The sequence below is a fragment of the Ascidiella aspersa genome, chromosome 9 (genome assembly GCF_963924565.1).
Source record: "Ascidiella aspersa chromosome 9, kaAscAspe10.2, whole genome shotgun sequence".
Classification (NCBI taxonomy): Eukaryota; Metazoa; Chordata; class Ascidiacea; order Phlebobranchia; family Ascidiidae; genus Ascidiella; species Ascidiella aspersa.
In genome coordinates, this window is record NC_139455.1 from 8915054 (window position 1) to 8927557 (window position 12504).

The following is a 12504-nucleotide window of genomic DNA, read 5'->3' on the forward strand; positions in this document are numbered from 1 at the left end:
AATACAAATATCCTTATCCAATTATAATTGCATAGTTAGTAACCAAGAGATTTTAAAGAATCTAACCTAGGGTGCTCTTTGTCAGTTTTAGGGGCTTTTACGTTAAAACTAAATTGGTGTGTTAGGATGAGTTCAACTCGCCATCGGCTCAGCAGTCAATTTGCTAAATCTAATATAGATTTGGCAGCACGATTTAATTAAAATAGACGCGACGGTGAATAACAATTACTCATTATTGTTGTGAGTAACATTTGTAACAGAATGTGCAAAGCAAAAAACTGATGTTTAAATAAGTACACGTATATGGTATGGCTCTTTGCAATTAACGCATTACGTTATAGGAAAAACTTAGGCATTTGGTCTCTGCACAAATTGAGCTTAAATTTATTTCTACGTAATGTTTTCTGTTAATATACCGTTAGTTCCTTGTTTTTTTACTTTTTTCATTTCCCCGAGGATTTTTTTTTGCGATAGTCAAAAACAATTTATAAACAACCATACTTTCGGAACAAAGGTTTCACACAACCTAAACAGCGCTGAGCGATAAAATCTACAACAAAGTGCACAAAACATGTCGTTGCTTGTATAAAGTTTAATCCTATATGTTCCCACTTGTCACTTACGGCGGTAAAGAGCTGTAAGTTCGTCTTTTATCGGTTCGTTTTCATTACATCATAGGTGCTATACAAATAAAAATAAAGCAAATATAGCAACTGCTAGATGATTAATAGTAAAACACAAATATTAAATTAAATTCAGCAGCCGAGAGGCAAAAACAGCGTGCCAAAAATACGCCATTCTGCAAACCAAAACATATAGAACGGTAGTGCGACGGGCGGATGTCCTGTGAATACAAATTACCCACGCGATGTGCATCACTGAAACGAAAACTACACTGACAAAAAAAATTAATTTTGTTCTTGAAGTGCCTGGTTAGAAAGTTCGTGGCATGTAAGTCTTTCTCCGTGCTCACCGCTGTTTGTTTTGTTTGAAAATTATCCCGACGCAGCCCAGTGGCCGTGATACGGATTCCCAAACAAAAATCGCTCCCGGAGTTTTGAACTTGTGACAGGGGGTAGCCTGACAACTTCGCGCTCCCCTGGCCGTGAACTGAGCCGAACCATTGTGATTGCGCTTTAGAAGTTCCCGAGAGCAACGAACTGCGATTTGGCAACGCGATTTAATTTACGGCCGCGTAAGCTTCTCTCGGGGGTTAACTAAATTATAGATGGGCAATGTTGGTCTTGTAAGTATTCTTGTTTAATTTACCCTATGCAGACTGACTTTCAAACAAGCAAATATACAATCGAGGCCTTTGGCATTTTAATTTGCCTTAATTTATAAAATATGGTCACGTTGTATATTCCCATTTAAACAGGATTTGCAACAACAAAAATATTTGCATGTGTGACTGAATAAACGTGGTTACATTTTGGGTTTTTAAGATTTTGAGTTAATTAGTATTAGCAATTTATCAACATGTCAGTTTTTTTAGGGGGGGGGGTCTTATTGACAGCCAAACACGCTACAGTAGCGACCTGACGCCGTGAAGCTCAGCGAGTGTTTTGACTGCGTCGGGCGCTAATGATTTTCTGAGGCGGCGGCTTTCCTTTTGACAGAGACAGTTTCAAAAAGGCGCCGACGTTCGGCGTGACTGTGTTTGGGCGTTGTTGTTTTGCCAAGATCGAAACCAAAACACAACTATAGGGGTGATTCTTTGGACGGGTTAGAGGTGGGTTTATGAGGGGGGCAGGGGGCGATGAGGGTCGCGCAGGTGTTCGAATTCGTGCGCAACCGCTTGAGCGTGGGGCCATATTTGTGACGAAAGGGCACGAAAGGAAGTGGGGTTAAACGCCGCGATGCGAGAAAAACTTTAACTGAATAGTTTTCGTTCCTTGCCTAGCAAGTAACTCTTACGTCATATCACTTGGCTAAGTAGCCTAGATTTATTGCAACTGAATTGTATTTTCGCTTTTGTCATTTAATTTGATGGCAGCATTTTAAGTAAATAGTTAAGTTATTAAAAATGAATTATGTATTATAAATTTATAACCAAAAATTATGAAAACATTTAAAATATATATTTTTTAATTTATGTATATATAAGTAAATTGAAAATATATAAATAAATAAGTTACAAGTTCCCTAAATAAGAATAGGTCATCGAAACGTTGGCACATATATTAAAAAAATTGTCGACGAACAACTTATGATTAAAACAGTGGTTCTCAACCGGTGTGCAGCGGGTGCCATTATAATGATTAAGGGTGCCGATAGGTATTTCAAAATTTTTAAGAATCTAAACTTCTTAATACAACTATTTGGGTACAATTAAAGACTGATATATCGAATGCCATTTTTTACATGTTTTAAGTTGATTGAGTTGTTCCAGTTCCATTTATTGTAACATTTCACTAAAATACTAAAATTCCAGTCGGAGGGTGCCGTAAAGCCATAAAATGTTGAGAATCAATGGATTAAAACAAAGCCAAGCAACTACAGTATATTTTCTTTTGAAAAATGTTGAAGTGTTTTGCTAAAAAAAAATGTTTAACCACTTAGAAATCGCTCTTCTGGTGTAAACGAAGTATAAACCGACGTTTCGGCAGCAGATACCAGGTGACCTCATCAGGATTAATAATTAAAACGTCTATAGTATTTTTATTTTATACTTTTAGTATATAAGATGGCTAACGCACTCTCGTTTTTAATTTATAGTCTTTTTAGTTTATACTTTTAGTATATAAGATGGCTTACGCACTCTCGTTTTAATTATTATTAACCGTGATGAGGTCAGCTGGTATCTGCTGCCCTAACGTCGGTTTATACTTCGTTTACACCAGAAGAGCGATTTTCTATTGACATGTTGCCGGGTGAAGCTAACTCTATACTCATTATTTATGTTCACTCAACAAATGTCAAAATGACCAGCTGTCCTTCTCGGTAAAGGTTGAGCATCTAAACATACATAATCCTAGCAATAGTACACAAAAAACAATACGTGGATTGTCAAAATGAGTATGATGTTAAGGGTTCGTTGTGTAAAGACACGATGACGCTGCATTATTCGGTGGATTTCCTCCTAATGAGGATTATGTAAAGCACACACAATCAGACGAGTTTGGTTTCGGTTGCTACACAGATTTTAAAGAAGAAAACTTTACTTCTAGCGCAATCGTTGTTTATTTTTTCAGAAATAACATGCATTTTTTTTATTGATTTAACGACAATCAGGTGGCAGTCTTACGACTGAAGAAAACCCCTACATGCATTTGTAATGCCTAAAAGTCGGAGGTTCGGCATATATACGCCATTCCGCATATTTCATTACACCATATATATATATAAAAAAACGATCGTTTTAATCTACAGCGAAACGGGAAAATCGTAAATCTTAACTTCAAAACAAAACAACTTCAAAAAGCCCCATTTGGACACGCTTGGGTGATAATCGGTGTCTGTGGTGGCTGCTTGAAGACTCTTGGCTTCCCGAAAGAGCGAAAGCACAAGAGGAAGTTTTTCTGTTTGTTGTTTTTATTTGTGAAGATGCTCGATGGGGCCACTCGAACGCTTTTCGCTTTTTCACCCCCTTTCATGTCGCACTCTCATATAGCTGGTCGAAATCTTCTCCCACTGCTGGCCCGAGATAGATATTTGACAGATCTCTACTTTGATAAAAAGGGTCAACCTTATTTTTTCGGTTTATAGACAAAGAGTCGAAAAGTTTTGAATATGCGTCAAAATGAATTTAATCGGTTATTTTTATTTGCATTTTTTACATCTTATTAACGTGATTTGCCGAAAAGTCACGACATGTTATTTTATTACAAATATCCTAAATTAGTCGTTTCTTAATTCCTTTGGCATATATGGCATTAAATATATATATGTAAACGTTCCTGAATAAAACGCTACAAAAACAAACAAAAAATGTTGTATTTTAAACCAAACGCATTAAGGTCGTTCAAAAAAAAGCGTTTTGAAGTTGTACAAACGGCGATCCTTGGTTAATAAAAATGGGAAAATCAAAATAACTATTTAAACCCGGTTTGTTAACGATAATTTTTTTTTAGCCCGTCAAAAAAATACGACGTGTAAATAAAATCAATTGCTTTCTATATAAATGACTTCATAGTCGTTTATAAGGCTTTCCAAGGTCATATCCTCTTCGAAGTCGTTCAAATTTTGAATGTTTTTTATTCTCTTTTTTATTCAAGTTTAAAGTTAAATTCTACTTAAAGCTTGGAAAACATATTACCATTTTCCTTAATTCGAATAAATCAAATTTGAAAGGATTTTATAATGACACTGTTTAGCCTTTACAAAACCTATACAGAAGCCCATTTGCTGTTCTCTGAGTTATAATCGCAAAGCGTTTAGTGGGATCATTCTTCGCGGAAGTTGGCTGCTACGTGTTATGACCGGTCGCGTGTCAGCAATCGGAAAAACGAAGATAAGCGACCAATCGTCTCAGCAACATTCTTGCACAGCTGGGAGTAAACGCGGCCTGGCATCGCCTCCAACATCCGATGTTTTGCTTTGCGTTGACGATAATGGAAACACCAGATAACGAACCCGACGCGGCGACCACTCCCATCTTTAAACAGCAAAAAGGAATTCTTAACACATTTTTAGAGGAGGTTTAAGTTTGGAAACCGGCACAAACCACTCCCGTATCCTTTCGCGCTAGGACCGGGACAACTATCTTCCACACGATAAGTTTTAAAGCGTGATTTGAGTGTATTAGAAAAAATGGGAAAACGAACTACAATTCTGCGCCAGTGTTTTCGGTAAGGTCGAATTGCAGTATAATTGAGTTTGCAGGCAGAATATTTACATAACTTTAATCCTTTAGATTATATTGAATAATAGGTCATGAATATATTACATGTGTTGAACGCAATATTAAAATTGTGATGTAGTATTAGAAGAGCATGAGCTACAAACACAACTGACTAAATCAATGGTACTTGATAATGAATTGAAAATCAAAATGGGTCGAGTAGATCAACATCATCTTGATTAAGACGTTTCGATACCCAGTATCATCTTGAGTTAATGAGCTTGTATCATCTTTCTATTATCATTCTGAGTTTCTATAGTTGGATCATTATGAGACAAGCTCGTATCATAATGTTTTAATCAAGATGATGTCGATCCACTCGACCTTTTGGCTTTGAAATCATTATCAAGCGAAATCAATGTTCCTTTTTGAAAGTTCTTGCTAAAGAGAGTCGATATTATTTTAAACAAATCGAACTCATAGTTTTATGTATATTGTGAAAGGAAAGATTTTTTCATATTCAGAGGCTGAAGCTGTGTCGCGTTTATTCCTTTCAGCTGTTGAACAGATTAGCCCCAATGTATCAAAATACACAAATAAACAGAAGTCTAAACCGCTGAACGAAATACTGCAGCATTAAACAAAATAAATCTCGGAGAAAAGAAATGGATGTATTAACTAGAAAACTTAGGGAGCTTTTATTTTAAACAAGGCTTAATAAAAGCCTTGTTTCGCATGGTGCACTAAAACGCATAACAACGGTATATAAACACTATCTCGGTGATAGGTGTGAGATTCATTAGGACACCACGCTTAATTCAGAAAACGCTTCGTCGCGATCCCAAGTGAATCGCGGAAGTGGTCGAATTAACAAGAATCGCATTTTTCTACTTGCGTCATTCGTTGCCGGATGGATGACGGCCCGAAGTGACGTAATGCCTCGAGCGAAATTCCACGCTCGGCAGTTGGAATAAACCGCCACGGATATCAAAATTACAGTAGGGCGCATTGTGTGGCCTTCGCACCCGTAAATCCCGAGGCGCGAAGAAGACTGGTTGTTTGTTGGGCATGCGAAATGACGAGGGCGTGTCCAGAAACTGGTGCCGATGAGCCTTTCAAAAGACAGACAAGCGAATCTCTCGTGACGTCCAAATGCCTGCTGACATATTTGCCATGAGATTATAACATCTTCGCATGAGCTTCAGATAAAATCTGCCGACTTCCAAGAATCGAAATTCAATGCGTTTCCCAGAATTCTTTGCAACCGCAAAAAGTTGCACACAATGTTTCTCGCTGCAATGCCAAGCCATATTAAGAAAATAGTAGTTCAATTGGGTTGTCAATACGGATGAAATCAGTTTTGATTCATTTCTTGGGCTATAAGTTTTGATTCAAAGTACAATTTTGTCTACTTTTGGCCAGGAACTGCATCAAATAGATCACAAAAGATCGCAGACGTTGTTTTATGATTTGAGTGTGTTTAGAATTGTAGCCAAAGTAACGATCGTGACAGAGGCACTTTTCCAAAAGGGAAGGACATCTCGAATGAATGTTGATTGCAGGTTAGTGCGTCGCTCTGCTGGATTAAGCACCTTTCGTAGTTTTCCATTTTTAACCAAGGGTTGGCGCACCTTTTGTAACACCTCAAATTGCCTTTCGTCTGGTCTAAGACATCCGGTCTATTTTTAGAAGAAAATCGACAGTGGAGCCTCATAGTTCTCCTATAGAGGACCGCAATTTGGTAGGAGAAAGTAGGCTGCCTTTAAATTGCTTGCCAATTGAATTCTATTTGCAGGGCTACACGCGAAAAAACATGCCATCCATATTTGCTAAAACAACAGCTCATAGTTGAAGTCTCAAACGATAACTTTATTGTTAAAAACGCTGTATTAGCAAAAGCTCTAACATTTAAACAGAAGAATGGTCGATCTATGTACAGTTGTTTAACGATAAAGAGAAACGCAAGATCCGGTAACTGGCATCAATATTTACGGTTTGAGATCACAACACGGCGCGGCAAGTGACGATTATCACGTTTACGGCGCAGAGCTGCCGTATTTTATGCGTGTTCGATCCGGGCAAAGAGGACTGAGCGCGATGCTTATCGTGCTGCCGGTGTGTTCCGTAACAAGTCAGTCCAAACCGCGGCGACGTAACTTGTCCAGTTCGACTGCTACGCTTTGAAGCATCGTTTGTTTTCTGATCATCAGTCATGCCGGAATTTGAGCGGCACGCCGCAAATATTTAACAGCGGTGCAGGAATAGAGGGGGCAAAGTATGCGATCATGTCTAGCTGCCGCCGCTGATGCTGCGTGGTTTATTTCCCGTTAACAAGCCGACGAAGAAGGAACGAGTCGCTCGCCTGCGACTTCCACTAGGACGCATGCCCGACGCGACGATGGCGCGATAGTACATCCAAGGCGGCGGATCGTCCATGTTTGGCGTGTTTTGCAAATATCTTAAGTCGGTAGTCTTGGGACAAGGCACGCCACCGAACAACGCCTACATTGACCTGACGCGCGCGCACCGGTTCAAAGCAGATTAAGGGGCCCGCTGCCAGGGCGCGCGTGCAATGTGTTTGTGATGCAAGCCCGATATTTACGCGTCGCGGTCTGCCGCTAATCTGGGTATTTATGACAATCCGACAGCGCGAGCCGGGTCCACGGGTGTGACATCTCGCATTCCGCAGGCCGATTAGCGCCGCCGTCTACAAGACGCGCACATATATGCCGCAGCAGTATGACACCGCGGCGACCCGCTGCCGCGCTGGCCCGGCCGGATTTTAGACTCTCCGTCTGCTGTTGACCAAATGTCAGCGCGGTCGCGGCCGGCGCAAAATAGCGCGAACACACAACACGGTCTTCGTTTCGGGCGCCCGTGATACATCGGGTCGGACCGCGCACGAAACGGCACCCGTCGCATCAGTTCCATTTCGGAAAAGGCAACCGGCTATTTTCAGATCGCTGACTAACCGCGACGCTATTGATGTCCTGCCGTACTTTCCCTGGCACTCCTCACCAAGCGCCATTTTATGTTTAGAACCTCCCTGACTACTTCGCATACAAACAACTGTACTTATCTTTCGAAGGCATCATCGACAGCAAAGCGGGCCGCGGTCCAATCCCAGCTATGGGCACTCACACAAGTTGATGTCGACAAACTGACTGGCTGTGGGAGCTTACGGCGTCGTGAGGGACTTAAATTGTTACCAAAATGATCTCCATCGCACATAGCGTCACTCAGGCTTAATCGTCACAACACATCCCGTTTATTGATAGTGGAGTGTTTAGTGACATGGTTTGCCCGAAGCGTAGCCTGGCCCAAAGGGCAAAAACATTTTCTATTTAACGATTTCATTTTCGGATATAGGCTTGTCATCGATCTGATTAGACAGCGTAAGTGTAGAAATAAATTACGTGCCGCAGTTAGACTTTAGAGTCCAGAATGTAAAGCTAACAGTCGACATATTGCCTCTAAAAAGTATATTTAGTATACTTTTTTAGAGTTAGGTTAGGGCTGTATTGTGGGAGGCTGTGAAAATGTTATGAAGGACTGCTTTGGTTGTTTGACTAAACTATGGTTTCCCATTATATGCTAATATGTTCAGAACAACTATAGTTACGGTTTCATACTTTTGGTTTTTACAAGAACCCATATAGTTTGGCTCTTGGTACCCTACTAGACCGCAAAGTTTATCAAATAATAGAATTAAAAAATGATGTCATATCTGTGACTGCGAATAAGAAACCCTGTGCCAACGGAATAATAGAGTCTTTCTATAGGAAATTTCTCACCTATAACAGGTGAGGTTGAAAAGTGAGAAGAGACGACGAAAAGAAACATTAGTAAATAAAGCAAGATTGAAAACAAGGCGGTGAAAAAGACACACACAACGCTGAAAATATGATGTGCATGTGCCTTCAGGAAGGTTTACACGTAACTTAATCCTGGCCACTAGTCACCCTTCTCCGCACTAACGTTGTTGGATCATCAGCATAGGAGCAGGCGACAAAATCAAGATTGCTTAGATTCAGAGTCAAGTAATGCCGGGCTTTGACAGAGGCATATAGGGCGGCACGTCGAATAGATCTCTACGACGCGGGCATTTCGAACTATGCGAGCAGGAAGAATAACTTTCTTGACGAGCGAAAAAAGTCGCGGAAACGGCGTCCAGGTGTTACGCCAAGCTGCTGTCCCAAGCCGCCAGCCGTTGTTGCGATGCGCTGGTTTTGGCGTCCACTCGGGCGCAACGCGGCACCACGAAGGGTGTTCTTCCGCCCAGGTCGCGTGGCACGCGTTCGTACGCTGGCAACTTCTCGACCGATGTTTTATGGTGAGGTACATAACGAAGCAAGCGATAATCAAAGAATTTCATTCCCTGATAAGGAATTATAGATTGGCCTTTAGGACTTCTAATACGGCCAAAACTGCATTTTCATTATCATAATCGACCGTCAATATTATTGCTTACGTAGAAAATTAGTGAGCGCACAATCGAATGTTCATCAAACTGGGTCTTCTAATCTAATTATTGCATACCACCTTTTTAAAGTGATTCTTTAATTACTTGTCAGTTATACATTAACTGAAGATGATACAAGCTCGCATTGAAAAGTCGTAATCAAGATGATGTCGATCTACTCACCCTTTTTGGCTTAAAATTTGTTAATCTAATTACTTTTGTATATTCCATTATAAAGTTGAAATGACCAATGCAATACAGGTGTAACACTAAAAAAGAACAAGTTTTAAAGCGGCTCTGAGCACAAATAAAAAAAACATTACCATGTGTCCTCAAAGCCACCATGGTTGCTTCCGAGCAAACCGTTTATATGCGTTGCCAGATATTATCGTGTGTCCCTTTCTGGCGCTGTTAAATCCTGCTTCAAATACCGATATGGTGTCGCAATGTTACACCTTGACACGTTCCCTCTAAAATCTGTGGAAGGCGGGGAATTCGGCCACAACCCAGTCAGTCGGAGCTGGGCGTCGCTGGGCGCGCGAGCTTCGCAAATCCCCGCGGATTTATTGCCCCCGGGAATCTCGCCCCCGTTACGCTCGATCGGAGCGCGAGCATCTGGACCCCGTTGTGCCTTGCGATCGCCGTCACCTTGATCCGACGAGCGCGATTTTCTGCGGAGCGTTTAGCCGTGCCAAAACAAAAACACGCGATCAGACGGGCCGCTGTTGTTGATGGTCGTGGCCCGGAATCTTTCGGTTTCATGTGCACGAGTCGATACTGGAATGGATAGAGCACGACTTCTGAGGCGGGGCCTGGCGAGCTTTGCACGCTCGTCGGGGCCTCAGTGTCACTTGTTTTAGACCAGGGGTTCTTCAACTTTTTTAACGCGCGGACCCCTAAATTGGTTGCCTCGCGTGGACCACAATAGGCATAAGAAAAATCAAAAATGACGGTACAATTAGACTTCATAAATCTGCTCATTTCGGTCAAAACATGTGAAAGTGAAGTGAAGTCGAATATTTCAAGTAGGCCTTTATTTTGGACCCCCTAAAACTAGTTCACGAACCCCGAAGTTTTTTAAGACATTTCGGTTTAATCCAGACGTCGATATACAAACTGAGGCACCCTTGCCAATATTATCATTTTTGCATTTAAATTGGTGCGCTTTTAGGCGATGTCTTTCGCTGTACCTAGTTTTGTGGCGAGAAACAGTGATTCGACACCCTTCTGCTTAATTTAATTAAACGACGTCCAAATTCCAAGCCGCCTTAAATTTGAAGAAAACGACAATTAAATGATTATATTTCGCGGGCCTTTTTTCACAACGTCACTCAAGTCAGTGACATTTTTTCATTAAATTGAATCTCGAAAGAGAAGAAGAAAAACATGTTTTAAATTATTATTGCCTAAATCAGTTGTTTAAAAACATTTAGCCCACGACGCATAAAAAACGAAATCAAAAAATATTCTCGCACACTTTCTTAAAACACCCAATTGTATAACTAGACAATCGCTCAAAATACTTGACAAGGCAATAGGTTAACAACTTAATACTATCCGTTATCTTGTGGATAGTTAACATTTAAGCCTCTCACATTTTTTCCAAAATTACAAATAGTTACACACTTCAGAATCCCTAGAATCTAGAAGCAACACAGTTCTATAATCACTGGTATAAAGCTTCGCATGACTTTTTTTCAAATTACAATGAAATAGAAAATAACCGCAAAATTTAATAACGCCACCACTTTATATATTTATTGTATGTCTTACGGGCAATCGTAGGCTAATAGTTGCAAAATACGTTTTGTGTTCTGCGATACCAATTCCATTTCGATTTTAAGGTCGTTTTCCATTTCAAAGGGAGGCATTTCCCTCAAGGCAATTGTGACCTGCCAGCTGAGAGTTGCGGTCGTTGCTGCCGAATCTTTCTCACCGCGAAAAGCGGATTTGCGTGATATGTATTTCAGGTTCAACAGCGGCGCATACTTTGTTTGAAAGTTTTGGGTTTGAAATGCATCCTGCGTCTTGGAGCGCCGCTCTTAAAGCGCCTGAGTGGCTGCGCTTGAAAATCGGGCACTGTTCGCAATTCGCTTCGCCCTCGCCCGTGAGCGAATATTCATTGTTGGGCCGTGCGGCACGTTCAGTGCAGGCCAAGGCTCAGATTAAAATCAAAGTCTTATTTACAGTCTTGGCAGGCCCTTTGTCCGACCTCGCAAACTTCCTCGTGCGGTCGCGTATCGCGCAACAGCCGATGGCCTTTCACATGACCCAGCGCTTAGCGGGTTGGTCACCTCGTTAGCCGAGCAGGTGTTTTCGTCTCCGGCTGCAAAGGCGCTCGCACACCATGGCCTTATCGCAACTTGCACGTGCTGCAGGAATCGTGTCAATCACGCCGGGGGGACGTCGCGGTTCCACGGGGCAGGGTACGAAGCCGAACGCGGCGCGTGACAAAAACTCGGTTGCCCATCTTCGTGAATAGAAAATTCAAGGTCTTTGTTTTGGACCGCGCGCCCGGGACAATCATAAGTTTGTCGTCGCAAGCTACACTGCTACACGGGCGCTGCGCAAACAATGGGCCGCCGCGCCTTCGGAGCGCTATAGGCGGCGACAAGCCCCACACGTGCGCGCCGATGTTCGAAACAAAACGCACAAAGGCGAAAAGGGGAAAGGGGCCGCGCCGGCCGGAAGAAAAATCAATAGGGACTGTGGAAAGCAAATAGATATGTCACCTGAGAAGGAGGCAGGCTTAAAGCCAGGTGGCGACATGTAGCGCGACCGATGGAACGCAAGTCGCCGCCCGATGCTGGCTGGGCCGATATTGCGCGGTTTGTTGTGCTTCCTGACGTTGTACGGCTTGAGCCCACGTCGCGCTCGCGCTGAACCGTCGAGGAATTTTCCTTGAAAGACGAAAACCGACACTCGCGAACCGAGCGAACGAATGGCGCGAAATAGCAATGGTGACTGCTTGATCGCAAATTGTTGACCGCCGATAGGTGTAACGTTAATAGTCCAGCTATACAAGCAAGGAAACTGCGGATATATATCAGATCAATATGTACAATTCTCAATTGTATGCTGTACCAGTGTACGCGTGTAGCCAAGTTTTTTTGCCATGTAGTTTAACCGAGGTACGTGGGATTTTGCAAGTGTATGGCCTTAACGATCGTTCGAGGTTTCTGGTTTTCGATTTCACGTAAATGTGTACGACCACAAATAAACTTTTAACAGTCGATCGAATAACTTAGTAACGGTTCAT